Here is a 14,304-nt window from a genome sequence, read left to right as displayed (position 1 = left end):
TTGCTTGTTCAGTTGTGCGTGCCTCAGATAATTCAGTGCTGCCTGGAGTAGGAAGACAAGGGAGTCCTCACAGCTGTCTGCTCGCTCCCTTATTCCTCCATTAGCCTGGAAGCTCTGAATGGGACACCCGTGGATAAAAGTCCATTGTGGAATGCTCATTAGAGAGCTGTGGCCCACACAGTCCTTAGCGCTTACTCTGATGTCTGTGCAAAATGAAGCCAGGAGTTATAGCACAAGAGCAGCATTTGCTCAATCCCAGCATGCTCTGCAAGCATAGCTATCACATCAAGATATTTGAAGAAAAGCAGGTGTCCTGCAGGTGACAGGAGCCAGTGGCAGGGTGAGGGAAGGCAACTGCTGCTAGCATTGAAATTCAATTGACGGGAGAAAGTCATGAAATCAAGAGAAAGCACAGAAGGTAAACTTGAATTCAAAATACCAAGTTTGCAGGGTTGTAAACATTTTTTTTTCTCTGTTTGCTGTCCAGAGTTGTATGATTTTTCTATAATCCACCGGAATCCTTCCTCAGCTCGCTTTTCCTACTTAAACACTTTGGTGTGGTTTTCCCCCTCCTCTTTCTCTCTCCCAGCCATTGCTCCAAGGTTGATGTGGAATGTGCCATCTTACCTCCAGTTTTGTTTTTTTTTTAAACAATTCATAATGTATTATTCATGCAGGAAATAAAACAATCAGAGCAAAACAGCAATGCTAAATTCCCTAGGAGTGTGAAATGACCCAGTTTGAATTGCAGTGGTGACACATTGGGTTGGTAGAAAGTCCAGTATTCATTTGTAATTTGACGCTGGGATGTTTTGCTTGACAGAAAGGTTTATAAAGCAACCCCTGCATCTCCTCTTCTATCAGGTAAGTGAGGAGGAAGTCTACCATGGGGCCGGAGGGGACATCTGAGTGTGTAGAGGGTTTACGGTGAAAGATGAACAGAACAAGGAAAGATGAAGAACAAAATGATTGTATTTCCTCATGGTATAACATAATAATTATCACACTGAAGCTGCTCAGTGGCTGCTTAAATATGAATGCAGACCTAAGACATACATATATTTTGTTTCCCAAACTAGCAGGCACATATCGAGCGTATACCAACTGTGCAAAGGGATTCTGCAGCTAGACACAGGGAAGAGATTTTTTTCCCCCCTAAATATTCCCATAATATGGGAATACAGCTGTGTGGACTGTTAGGAGGCAGGATGTGTATGGAGCTGGTACAGCAAGAAGAACTGAGGAGGACTGGAAAAGGGTCCCAGACCACTTAACGTTCTCATTGACCCTCAGATGTCAGTCTGTAGCCCCCTCAGATGCTGCCTGGGATATGAAAAGCCTTACCTACAAGGAGCCCTCGCAAAGCCGTATGACCTGCGCATGCGTGGTCCCTTTCAACACCGGAGCGCAGGTCCTGCACAGGTCCTCTGGGTCCTCAAATCTTGACATTCTGTCCTTATCCTCATCTGTACAGGTTTGAGTACCCTTTGTGGACACCAAGAGACCATCTGAGACTCAGTCAGACTCTGATAAAATGGAACACAGAACCCCACAGGGGAGAAATCCTGGGTTTTCCATTTCAATGACTACAGAGAAAACTGAACAGCACCGCCCCCCCCCCCCACACCCCAAAAAGGAACTCTGAGCTGAATAAGGAGGACTGCGGGCTTGGGAAAATGACGGAAATGTTTTCCTTGAGCCCCTTGGAGAGCCTCCATTCAATGTCAAGTTTAGGAAATACTCCCCAAAGAGCTCTCAGGTTATGGGTATAAAAGTAATACCCTCTTTGGACATTCAAGCATCCTGGGAACAAATGGGAAGTGAGGAAAGAGGTGGGGGAGGGAGGGAGAGGGGGAAGGGAAAGTAAAGTATAACTTTTTATTCTCTCCAACAGTCTTTGAGCCAGAGACTCTGATAAAGGTATCATGTATATTACTCATTTTACCCTCACCCCAATTTTTTTAATGGAAATGAATCCAGTTTGACAGATGACAAAATTAAGGCCAGCAAGGGTTTTTTTTTTTTTGGCCAGTCCTGGGCCTTGGACTCAGGGCCTGAGCACTGTCCCTGGCTTCTTCCCGCTCAAGGCTAGCACTCTGCCACTTGAGCCACAGCGCCGCTTCTGGCCGTTTTCTGTATATGTGGTGCTGGGGAATCGATCCTAGAGCCTCGTGTATCTGAGGCAGGCACTCTTGCCACTAGGCTATATCCCCAGCCCCGCCAGCAAGGGTTTGTAAGGAAATCACGCCCAATCTATAAATATATCCACTTTAGAAAGTGCAGAAATTGGGTTGGGAACATGGCCTAGTAGTAGAGCGCTTGCCTCATATACATGAAGCCCTGGGTTCCATTCCTCAGTACCACACATACAGAAAAGGCCAGAAGTGGTGCTGTGGCTCAAGTGGCAGAGTGCTAGCCTTGAGCAGAAAGAAGCCAGGGACAGTGCTCAGGCCCTGAGTTCAAACCCCAGGACTGGCAACAAAAGAAAGGAAGGAAGGAAGGAAGGAAGGAAGGAAGGAAGGAAGGAAGGAGGGAGGGAGGGAGGGAGGGAGGGAGGGAGGGAGGGAGGGAGGGAAGGAAGGAAGGAAGGAAGGAAGGAAGGAAGGAAGGAAGGAAGGAAGGAAGGAAAGAGAAGAGAGAAATAAAGTAGTCAATTGTCCTGAAAAGTCAATAGACAGAATTTAGCTATTATTGAGGTACGCTGATAGATGGAAGAATAGGAAAAATACACAGTAGATAGATGATCAGGAATCCTCTTCCTATAGGGAGAGAAGCACCACAGAACATGAAAGTACCTGAGCACAAGCAGCTGTTGGTCCATTGACTTATTAATTGATGGTATGCACGTTTATGCACCTTGTCTCTTTAAGGCGTGGAAACACAACCTTTTATAAAACCTGGAGTTTGCCATTTGTTTTCTTCAAGTTGTAGATGATGAACTTAAATTAAAATATTACCACCATAGAGCTGCAAGTGATAAAAAAGAAAACAAGAGTAAATTTGTAGGATTCTGTTAAACTTTTTCTTCATGGATGCTTCTAGAATTTTGATCATTGTCAGTGTCAACGTGGGAGGGATAAGGTGCAGAAATGCTGATTTCCTGCCACTCAACAACTGTGAGGAAAAGTTCAAGTCCATCTCCTCAAGGAAATTTCCCGACTCTCCTTCCTTGGGCTCCCCAGCTCTTGCTTAGGCTGGTGCTGTGGCAAGCCGTGTCTAATCTGGTTTATCTTCTTCTGCAAGTATTGTAAGTTATTTGAGGAACGATTATATCCTTTTATTTTGAGCCTCCAAGGCAGCATTATTGAGACATCAAATGTCCTACATTTAATTATTTTTATTGTATTTAATTAAGGTAATCTTTTAAGAAGACATTATGAATTCTAGAGAAAGAAAGAAAATGGTTATCCATTAGAGCACATTTGGATGAGAGGCTGGCATATTTTGAAATTTCTAAGATAACGGAAATGCACAAAGCTCTGAGGTCTATAGGCTTCCCCGAAGATGAGACTCGTAGGAACAGAGTCAGAGATTTGGGGTACAGGCATTCCTAATTGGAGCCTTCTGAGAGTCCTCCCCCATTCTACCTACATACTCAGACCCACGGCCAAGCTGGGCAATTTATAGAACAGTTGGACATTTATAAAAGCCTTGATATTCAGATGTAGTTCTCACATGGGAAGAAACACACAAATCACATGTAGCTTCCTGTACCAAGGAGACCAAAGGCCTGAACTATGAATGTCTTCAGGCAAGAAGAGAAGCAGGGAGAGCAGCTCACAAGTCCTCCCACTGCCTTCTCACTCCTGCTCACCCTCACTCTCCCAGAACGCCTCTGTTCATCCAGCATGACAGTCCAAGCCCACGATGCTGCTGACAGCCTTAGAACAGCTCAGGGTGACTGGTGTGTCTTATAAGATTTCCGTGCCTGTGTGGAAAGGAGAGAGGTGGAGAGGGAGAGACCACCAACCTGAGCGGAGCCCCACACCCAACAGAGAAGCGGGTTTGGGGAAGAGACAAAGCAGCTAATTGTGAGCAATTCCATTAAGGGGCCTGGGAAACTTCTAGCACAGAGGGGTGGCTGTGACCCATTTGGCACCAGTGGGGCTGGCCTTGCATATTTCAACACCCTGGATGGTCAGACGCCTAGGGTCCCTCGTGAGTGCTACCCTGTTCTTGGAGATTTATGACATTCACTAGATCTGGCAGCTGGCTAATTTACAGGAAAGGTAATGCTTCCCAGGCCCATGTTGCAATTCTGGGCTCCCCTAGGAGGGCCCTGCTTCATTCCCCTTGAAATGCTGGCCATTTTCTACTACAAAGAAAGTGCTCTTTATTCTTATTGGGGATGGCTTGGTCTATTAGTATCTCATCTTGTTCACGTCCAAAACAGCCCATTCCTGTTCAAAAGATAGATATGAGACTTCTGTGATGAATGAAAAGAAGCGACCTTTGTGAAATTCTCTTCCAATGTATTGTTTGAGATATGTGATCATTTGTCAGTAATACTAGTTTGTCTTCCAGTGGGATTTTCTTAGAAGAGTCGTCTTTCCTTCCTAGGCAGGATGGCCTCCAAGCTGAAAACTACTCAGGGTAGAAAGGAAGCAGAGGGTAAACTCCTCACTCCATGTTTACAACCACAGAGAAGGGGAATTTTGAACTCAGAACCCCTGAGAATGTCCATTTCTAATAGGTCTCTATGTAATGGTGATGTCTGTGGTCAGAAGTAAAACACTTCATTTCTTTAGCCATAATGGGGATGGAGCTCAGGGCCTTGTGCTTGTTAGGCAAGCAGTCTACCACTGGGCCAAGCCCCTAGTCCTTTTGCTTTGAGTTGGTTGTTCAGATAAATTCTCATGCTTTTTCACAGACTGTCTTCAAACCTAGATCTGCCTCCTGAGTAGCTGAGATTACAGGCTTGTACTACTATGCCTGACTGAGGAAAATTATACATAAAGAGAGGATCTGGTAGGAAGTTTTTCGCTACTTTTAAATAAATAAAGCTACCAGTTTAGTGTGTCTTTTTCTTTTCACTGTGCACGTACCCAAAGAAAAGGAGATCATAGGGCTGCAAAAGTAGGTCACCCCATGGGCTGGAGTCATCTAATCTGTACAATTTAGATGTGTGCATGTTCTGAAAGCTACACTCATATGTCTCTCAGTTGTTATATTCTTTTCTTCTGAGCTGGGTGGATACTGATGACCACATTTCTGAATTGTCAGTTCACTCCATGGTTGGCTGTTCATAGAGAAACTCAAGGGAGACTCAAAGGAACTCTGGGTTTGTGTCTTTATCTGGTTATGTCTTCCACCTCCATGTGTCAAGAGCTCTTGTTCCCAAACAACATCTTGACCATGCACAGGAAGCATTCGTGAAGCAGGCACACCAATTTCTATTTTAATTCTGTAACACAAACCAGTAAATGTACAGGAGATGAGGTCCTTTCAGAGCTACAGCCGGCATTTGAAAAGAATTGAGCCTGAGCTTGTCACTTTCCATAAGGGCATTCAGATGGTCAAAAGAGTCTACCCAGCCCGCGGCCCTCACAGTCATCTTTCCTTCCATAATGGCCCAGGACAGCTGCCCCTTGGGCTCCCAGGGCAGATCTTTCAGTGGGCACATCATCCACATCGGCCACAGGTGAACTTGTGTTCATTTTTTTTTTTTTTTTGCCAGTCCTGGGCCTTGGACTCAGGGCCTGAGCACTGTCCCTGGCTTCCTTTTGCTCAAGGCTAGCACTCTGCCACTTGAGCCACAATGCCACTTCTGGCTGTTTTCCATATATGTGGTACTTGGGAATTGAACCCAGGGCTTCATGTATACGAGGTAGGCTCTCTTGCCACTAGACCATATTCCCAGCCCTCGTGTTCATTTTTTGACAGTGATGCCATTTCATTGCATCGCTATCAGCATCCTCTTGTCCACTGGCAAGGAGCCCATCACAAGCTCAAGGTTACAGTGATGTCAGCTTCTACCTCCCATTTCTGGGTGTTTTATTCCTGACCCAACTTTGTGTCTGCCAGAACCAGCCAAAAAATAAACTATGCCAATGACTTTTTAACAGAAAGGATATGCATGAATAGTAGATAACAATGCATAAAATTATGAATTAAGTAATGGAAACAGAACACAAAGGATTCAGGAAATATTACAAAGTGGTGTATAGGCTTGAGAAATAAGTGAAACATATGCATAACTACCCTCTATGCCTGTATCTGTTCTTTCCCTTGCCTGCTAAGTCTCTCTAATCTCCTGAGGCAGAGTATATTCAGATAGCTCTTTTTGCTTCACCATGCACGCTTTGAAATGTTGAATGCATAGTCTCATACATGTCTACCTTCTGTTAACTGTAGATATTCTGTTAGTGATTCTGGTTCACCTCTGCCAGATATCCCAATGCACAGAACAGAGTTGCACAATGCACATAGCAAGAATAATGAGGCACCACATGCTGAATCTGCTTTGGTTAGCAGAGTATATAATGTACCCCTATTGTGGAAAGCCTGTCTTGGGACCATATTACTTAGGTTAAATCTTGTGAAAATTTAGCTATAGCAAGTTGAGCTTCAATACTTCTAAAGTAGGTTCCTTCTTCTGCCTTTTTAATGGTATTTCTCAGTCTTGCTTATCACCCAGCAGCTAAATAATAAGCATGGTGAATAATTGATGAAACTAAAATAACAAACACATTAAAATAAGCAATATCTTAAAATTTTTTCCAAATATTACTTTTCAGTGTCTACTTACAATCCAGTATCTCATGTAAATAGGCTAAATAATCAACCTACCTCTTGCCCAGTTCATGGTGACCAGGAATTGCTTAGATAAACAAATCAAAATTTTAAGAGGACATAAGCTATTGTTTGGTTCATAGGTGGCTTTATTGAAGCTTTTCAAGCCCACACATAGGATAATCCATAATATATCAGATTTCTTAACCATGTTGTGGATAGAAAGGACTTTGCTTCATTAATTCTCAGAATTGTTTCCCATCCATATATGAATTGCAATGTAAAAGATAATCATGAGAATTTGTTATAATGTTTTTCTTTTTTAAAAAATTTTCATTGTCAAACTGATGTACAGAGAGGTTACAGTTTCATATGTTAGGCATTGGATACATTTCTTGTACTGTTTGTTACCTCCTCCCTCATTCCCCCCTCCCCCTCCCCCTTTCTCCTTCCCCCCATGAGTTGTTCAGTTCATTTACACCAAACAGTTTTGCAAGTATTGCTTTTGTAATTGTTTGTCTTTTTGCCCTGTGTCTCTCGATTTTGGTATTCCCTTTCAGTTTCCTAGTTCTAATACCAGTATACATGGTTTCCAATGTACTCAGATAAGATATAGAGATAGTGCAGGCACAACCACAAGAAGGGGATACAAGAGGGTCATCAATAATAGAAGCTATGGTTTCTTTCAATTATAAAAAAAAGTTTGGCTTGGAGCTGACTTTGACAATAAGGGAAAGAGCAAAGGTCAATTAAAAAATACAAGTGGCAAAATTCCCTTTAGGTATCTAGATATTGTACTATTTGATATACGGATTAAGGATATAGTTCCCACCATTACTGGGAGAATGGTCAGAATAGATTTGAGGCTGAATTTCTGAGAAAGCTTCTGAGAATCAACTGCAAACAGTCAGAAAGTTTAGATTCAAGAATATGCGACTACAGTTGCTGACTCTAATAATATGCTATTTCTATTATGCATAGGAAGGAATGAAGACAAGAAGGAAGAGAGGGAGAGAAGCAGGGGCAAAAGGAGGAAAGGAGAAAGGAAGGAAGGAAGGAAGGAAGGAAGGAAGGAAGGAAGGAAGGAAGGAAGGGAGGAAGGAAGGAAGGAAGGGGAGAGAGAAAGAGGCAGACAGGCAGGCAAAGTTTGAAAAAAGACCTTCTCCTAAAAGCAAAATGAAATGTATGAAGATTTCATGAGTAGCTCAAGTGGGGGCACTTTCTTAGCAAAGGTGAGGTACTAGGATCAATCTCTAAGTACAAAAATGGACAATTAAGGCACAAAATGGGTCAATAAGACATTTCTCCCTTGATAGTTTTTATAGACAACATAGGTAACCACGTGTATCTTAAAACCATCCCTACCCACCTTTCTGTGATGAGGTCCACTGTCAGTAAAACCATTTTCCGCAGGCATTCCAGCCCTCTAGATTACAGAGATCTGTACCACGCTTTTTTTTTTTTTGTACATTTGTCTAAGCTCCATTTCAAGGTATATTTTGACTCCCACCTTTCACATTTGACTCTCTGTTCCAGCTTCATGTGACCTTCTGATCTGATGGGATAATTCATCCTGGCAGATTGAGAAGTAACATGATTTCCATTTGCGCCTATCAGGGGTGGTTAACATCTAGTGCAGACACTTATGTGCAAGCTAATAAATGCAAGATTATCTAATGGATTCACGCCTTCCAGTTCTTTACTCTTTATGGACTTTTGAGGAGTGTTTATGTTAGAGGGACCTTATGAAAGCTGGAAAGAGCTGGAGATTGAATCTGGTGCATCTAGTCCTGTGCATTTGCCTGCCACAGAAGGCTTCATGCTTTCTGAATCCTCTGGTGTGCACACTGATGCTGACCTGATCCTCCAGTGCGATCCTATCAACAGCAGGTGTGGTATGAATACCTATTCTGAAAAGAAAATAATGCAGTCAATAATCCTTGTATCGGCTTCAATAGATTTTGGTTAAGTAACTTGGGGAAATAATAACCTGACAGTATGGCACACATATACACATACTTGGTGTTATACCAGTACTTCAGGCTTTAGTTTAGACACCCAATCTCAGATAGACACTTTGCTTTCTGTGACTTAGGAAAATATGTTTTTGGCATACACATATTTGGCATCCATTTCTTATTCCTCTGACTTTGTCTACCGTGTTTAGCCTTGGCTATCTAACAAATATTTATTACCAATACATCCTACTGCAAATAAGTCAGACTTCATTTTGAGGATGGATTTAAGATAGTTGAATAGGCCAGGATTTGTCATACTTAGGGTTGCCAAGGAAAGATAAATAGATGTTAGCAAGGAGGTGAATAAATTGTGAATGCATTTCAAAATCTCCTCCAAGATGAAAAGTCAGCTGTTTTTGTGATCCTTGGTCCAGATTTTTTCTCTGCTTCTATTGAGAAAAAGTGGTGTGTTAAACCATATTGGCTTTGGTATTTCTTTTTCCAAAGAGTTTCTTTTATTTCACAGATGACCTCATTTATCCTAGCTGTCTCTGTTACCCTGGGGGGCTGGAAACTCAGCCAGGATATCTGATTTATATACTTAGACTTTCGTGAGTATGGATGCCCTCTCATTCCAACATGAAGTGAGATGAATTTGAGGAAAAACACCCTTCCTTTATGCCCTTTGTTACCCTCCTTCCCAACTCTACTTTCCATTTGTAACCTGGTTTACCAGGAAAAAGCCCTGATTCTACAATCCAATGTGATCTCACCCTGTCAGAGCTTTCAGCCAGAAAGACTTAGAGCCCATCTATTTCAAAATAATGACTGAATAATGATGATCCCTTTGGTACTGCTCTCACCCAAATCCCCATTTAAAGACTGTGACTGGAAGGACAAAGGCTAGTGTTTCAGGAAGGGCAGATTTAGGGTAGATCAGCCATGGAAATCAGCTTTGGCTCACATGGTCCAGGACCTAATGAGAATCTGGCAGGAGCCCAAATGGAGTTTTGAATCTACTTGACTGAGCATTCTGGTCTCCCTTTTGATGCTTTTCATGGGAATCTGTAGAACAGAAGAGGAGGAGGTGCAGGCAAGGCGGCCATCACAAAAGTCTTTGCTACAGGCTCATCACCGTGCTCTTCTTAGTTCAGGGTACCACACTCGTTTCTGTGTAGTACTTTGTAGCTTTGGGAGGTGCTCGAGCTCTTTGCTCCTTGAGTGTGGTCAGTATGTGTACAAGAAGTTCAAGGAGATTTCCACTTGAGTTGGGCTCATGCGAATTTGCCAGTGTGACTGTCAGCCTCTTTTACTTTTTTTTTTTCCCTCCCAATCACAATACATCACCTCCTTCATGCATATTCTTATGCTGGAAACCTGACAGTTCTGGAAAATGTAGTCAGAAAAGTGTCAGAAGAGATGAAATGAAAGGAAAAGTGCAAACAGACATTTAGGACCAATGCCAAATCTCTCAGTGTAATAATTTTAGATTTTCTATTTGAAGGAAGCTAGAATATGCAGTGAGGAAGGAAGAGTCCTTTCCCCCCCTCTTTTCTTTCTTGCAAGCACAATCCATATTCCCCTCTAACTGTGTTTATAATGTACTCTTGGTATAAGAGAAATAGTGTCAAAGTGGCAGAAGTACCTTCTTGCCTCAACATACTTGACTGGAAGCGTGTCTTTACTTTGAATTATTGTGTTAAATGAAGCCTCTTTGGGGTACTTGGCTTAGAGAGAGCTTGCATAGGATAAAAAATAGTTTTTCAGGCATATGATTACTAAATGAAAGGATATTTACAACTTGTGTGAGAAGAGGGAATAGACTGCTTGCTGCAGAATTGTTGAGTATTTAATATGATCTGAATTTAGTCACGCCCCCATCCCCAGTTAACATTAACTTCAAACATCCTAAACCAAGAGGAAATGCTTGGTTCCTCAACTTCTATGCTGTCAGCCATTTGGTTAACTGTTGGCTGGTTGGATTTGGGTCTAAGCACACTGAAATATTCAACCCCATCGATGAAAACCCAGATGGACATTATCTGTGATCACTTGCTCTGTGGTGTGGAAGAAACATTTGTTCTGCATGCGTGTTGGGTGTGCATATGAGAACTCAGTTTCCAGCTTTCTGGGCAGATATCTTGCTATCTTTCCCAGCTCCCTAACTGTACCACTGTGATATAAGGAAGGAAAGTGCCAGAAGGACTTTTCCTCCAGATTCCCTCTTACGAGCCCTGCTTTGTTTGAAGGAGGTGTAATGTAAGACACAAGCATTTGTTTCATGGAACACGTCTCAGTCTGGGGAAATACGTGTTGCAGCTTTTCATCTGTAGCCTTTATTTCCAAGAATTTGGACTTGCATTCCATGCCAACCTCCTTATCCCCTTCCATCTTTTTCCCTGGCCTTCGTTCTCTTTCGTCCTCTCTGTTTCTCCGCTTGTTTCCTAGTCAATAAGGCTTTCTTCTTCATCTGCTTCTTATTGATGAATGAGTTTCATTCATCTTTCTGTTTTTCTCTCCTTTTTTGGGGGGGATGGTGGTCTATGAATAGCTATAGACTGTGCTTGCTCCCATTTTTTCACTCCACTATTCAGTTCCATGGAGACAGAAAGTGGAAGGGAGCCACAGGGTGGGAGGCACCAGGGTCAGAGGTTAAGAGTGGTCACCTATGGAATGAAAGCCTCTGATTTCCACTAGGGATAACAATCATACCTCCAAAGAAACTGTGAAAGTACTCTTCTCTCAAGGAACTGTGTAAAGGGAGGGAGGGGAAGAGGGAAAGATCAGAGGAAGGGGGAGGAACACAAATCCCAAGGTCAGTTAACATTATTTGCAGGGGTTTTTCAGATAATGCTTGGTGACTTCCTGTGAGTGTCATTGTGCTTTGAGCCTCTCTTCTACAGGGTTGGGTTGGGCAAATAGTGTGCTACATGCTACATGCACAGGATTAAAGCTTCTCCTCTTTATGGACAACTTTATTTAAGGCAGTTTAGGTGGCAAACTATTGCTCATCACTAAGAGTCTCTTGGAAAGTGGAGGCTGTGTTGTATTGGAAATTCATTGTCACTGCTCAGAGATTTTGCTGTTCTCTTCTGGAATTACGCATACATTTAGATTTAGTATTTCACATCTAACCTCCAGGAAATTCTATAGAAGTAGTCTGGAAATAAACTTTGCTTGATTTCACTAGCAGGTTTGTTTTTAATACACCACATATGATTTTGGTGAGGAAGGGATTGCAGTTACAAACATAACATAATTTACCCACTAAACATTTAAAACCTCTTGTCTCCATTTTATTTGTCCTTATGCCCATGACATGTATATCTGCAGTGTTTCATAGCTGAATGTGAGAAGGATGAAGAATGAACAAGGAGAAGTGAGAATTTTTTTTTCCAGCTATAAGGAGTACTTTTTAGATGCCAGGAAATTACTGGGCTTAAACCAGAGGCTTCAACAGAAACTACTTAGTTTATATTAAATAAGCCTAATGCCAATTATGAACTATGCTAAGAAAGTTTTGTTGTGATTAGTCTTGGTTTTTCTAAGGGGGCAGGCAAGATGCTTTCATTCTGATAGCTTAATAATAACTATATTCAATCTTCAAAATGGAGTGATTCAACTTGAGTCTACAAGGAAACCAACAGGATGTTACACAGAATAGGATTTTATTTTTAAGTAAGTACTTTAATGGCTCTGTAGTGGTGATTCTGATGTATCATTTATTTGGTAAGGTATGATCAATGACAGAGAAAACAAATCCTTCCCAACTCTAAAGCACCTGGTAGAATTCAGAGGCACACGTAACAAAACTGCATCCTAATGACAACAATAACAATAATAAAAAATACAGTGAAAGTGTTAGAAAACAAAGCCATTTGCACATCTCATGCAGCTGGCCTATAGAAACAGTGCCTTATTGATGCTATTACAATAAATACAGTCTAATGAGTAAGCATATCAAGTGATTTTTTCACTCAGGCCACATAAGTAATAGTTACTGTTTCTTGAAGGAACTAAGAAGCACATCGTTTACATGGAGAATAGAGACAACAGAGCTGAACTGATTCCCCCTTGAGTAATGTTGACCTGTTTATGCAACAGATTCCTACTATGAAAATGTAGGTCCTGCCTTTCCCAACCACCCGCCTAGATGATAAAAGGAGACCATTCAACTGGCAGTGGCTTAGATGTGTAAATGCACCAGGTAAGTACACACCTGTCATTACATTCTTCCCAACAAAGCTTCATTCCCAGCAGTGGGTTGAGCGGAGATGGTAGTCCAGCCACACTCTCCAGATGCTTCACTTTGGTTAGTTGTAAAACCCAACTCCTTTGCAGCCAAATCTGATTTATTCTTTACCTGGACCTAACTTATTCTTCTGATCTCTTTTAAAAGAGAATTTCAGATGTTACTGAAACCATTTTCATTTTAAAAGCAACAGATTATTTCTTCCTTCCAGTAGTCAAATATTTTCTTCTTGTACTGATAACATTCGAGCCATCTGGTAACTAAGAATCAGGGCCATGGTATGTTGCCTACTTTATGTTCTTACTAGCTCTGCCAAATTCTTAATGGCATTTAGCTTCCTTGAGGATTAGGTTTCCCCTCTGAAAGATGGGGATGATACAAATTGCTTTGCTTGCACAGAATGGTTGGTATCAAATATAGAAGTACATAAGGTAGCTATAAATTGCTACATCCATATAGACTTGCTTAGACATTAATGTACTAATTGCTCTTAACTCTCCAGGTAATTTTTATGTTACATAGAATGCAGAATTTAATTATTGTCAAAATAATGCTCTTAAACTTTATGATAACACAACTAAAAATCTATTAGGATTCTTAAGAGATATACGTTACCTTGGTTGTTGTTCTTCCACATTGGTGACAGGCAGGTTGAAAAGTTTGTGATTATCTCAGCCTCTCTGCATCTTTAACTCACAGATGCCAACCTGTTTTGATTATGACATTAGTTATGACAAAACAAAGTAGGACACAACGTATTTCTGTTGAGTTCGTGTGTCCCTGTTTGTCTATCGTAATCAAAATCTCCAGAGTTCTTCTCATTCTGTAGAGGAGCTTGTTGCTACTTTTCTTTGGAAATCTAACGCAAAGCTTCTATTCCACTTGGTGTTCTTCAGCAAAGGAGGTATGACATTGCGTTGACTTCATCTACAAGATTCTCGACAAGTCTTCACATCTTTGGGGGACATTTTCGAAAGTCACCCTGATTCCCAAGGAAGAGTTAGTTGTCTTTTCCAGCGTGCCCGGGTGTCCTCTCTGTATCGATAGTTGATTTGTCAACTTCCTCTACCAGGCTGTGACTTTCTTGAGGGCAGGTACCATGCTGTGTTTTCTCTGTGACTCTGGTGTCTACCATCTGGCTGACACCTAGGAAGTATTTGATGAATATTCACAAAAGTAATTGCAGAGAGACAAAAGAGAAAATTATAAAACTCACCTGAAATATCTGATGAATTCCTCTGCTTCTCAAATTACACCAGTGAAATTAACCACCTGAGCCTTATCCTTGATGTCCACCCAATCCTAGATTTTGAATTTCAATCTAATACCAGTGTTTATTCTATCTATCTATCTATCTATCTA

General features: G+C 41.6%; 1 protein-coding gene across 1 annotated transcript in view; it reads left to right on the top strand.

Annotated features, from left to right (window-relative positions):
• The window catches only part of Ptn (pleiotrophin), an 88,654-nt gene that overhangs the window by 20,961 nt on the left and 53,389 nt on the right, over nt 1-14,304 (top strand). The window lies entirely within an intron of this gene.

This window comes from Perognathus longimembris, chromosome 2 (assembly GCF_023159225.1).
Source record: "Perognathus longimembris pacificus isolate PPM17 chromosome 2, ASM2315922v1, whole genome shotgun sequence".
Lineage (NCBI taxonomy): Eukaryota > Metazoa > Chordata > Mammalia > Rodentia > Heteromyidae > Perognathus > Perognathus longimembris.
This window is presented reverse-complemented; position numbering and strand designations above follow the sequence as displayed.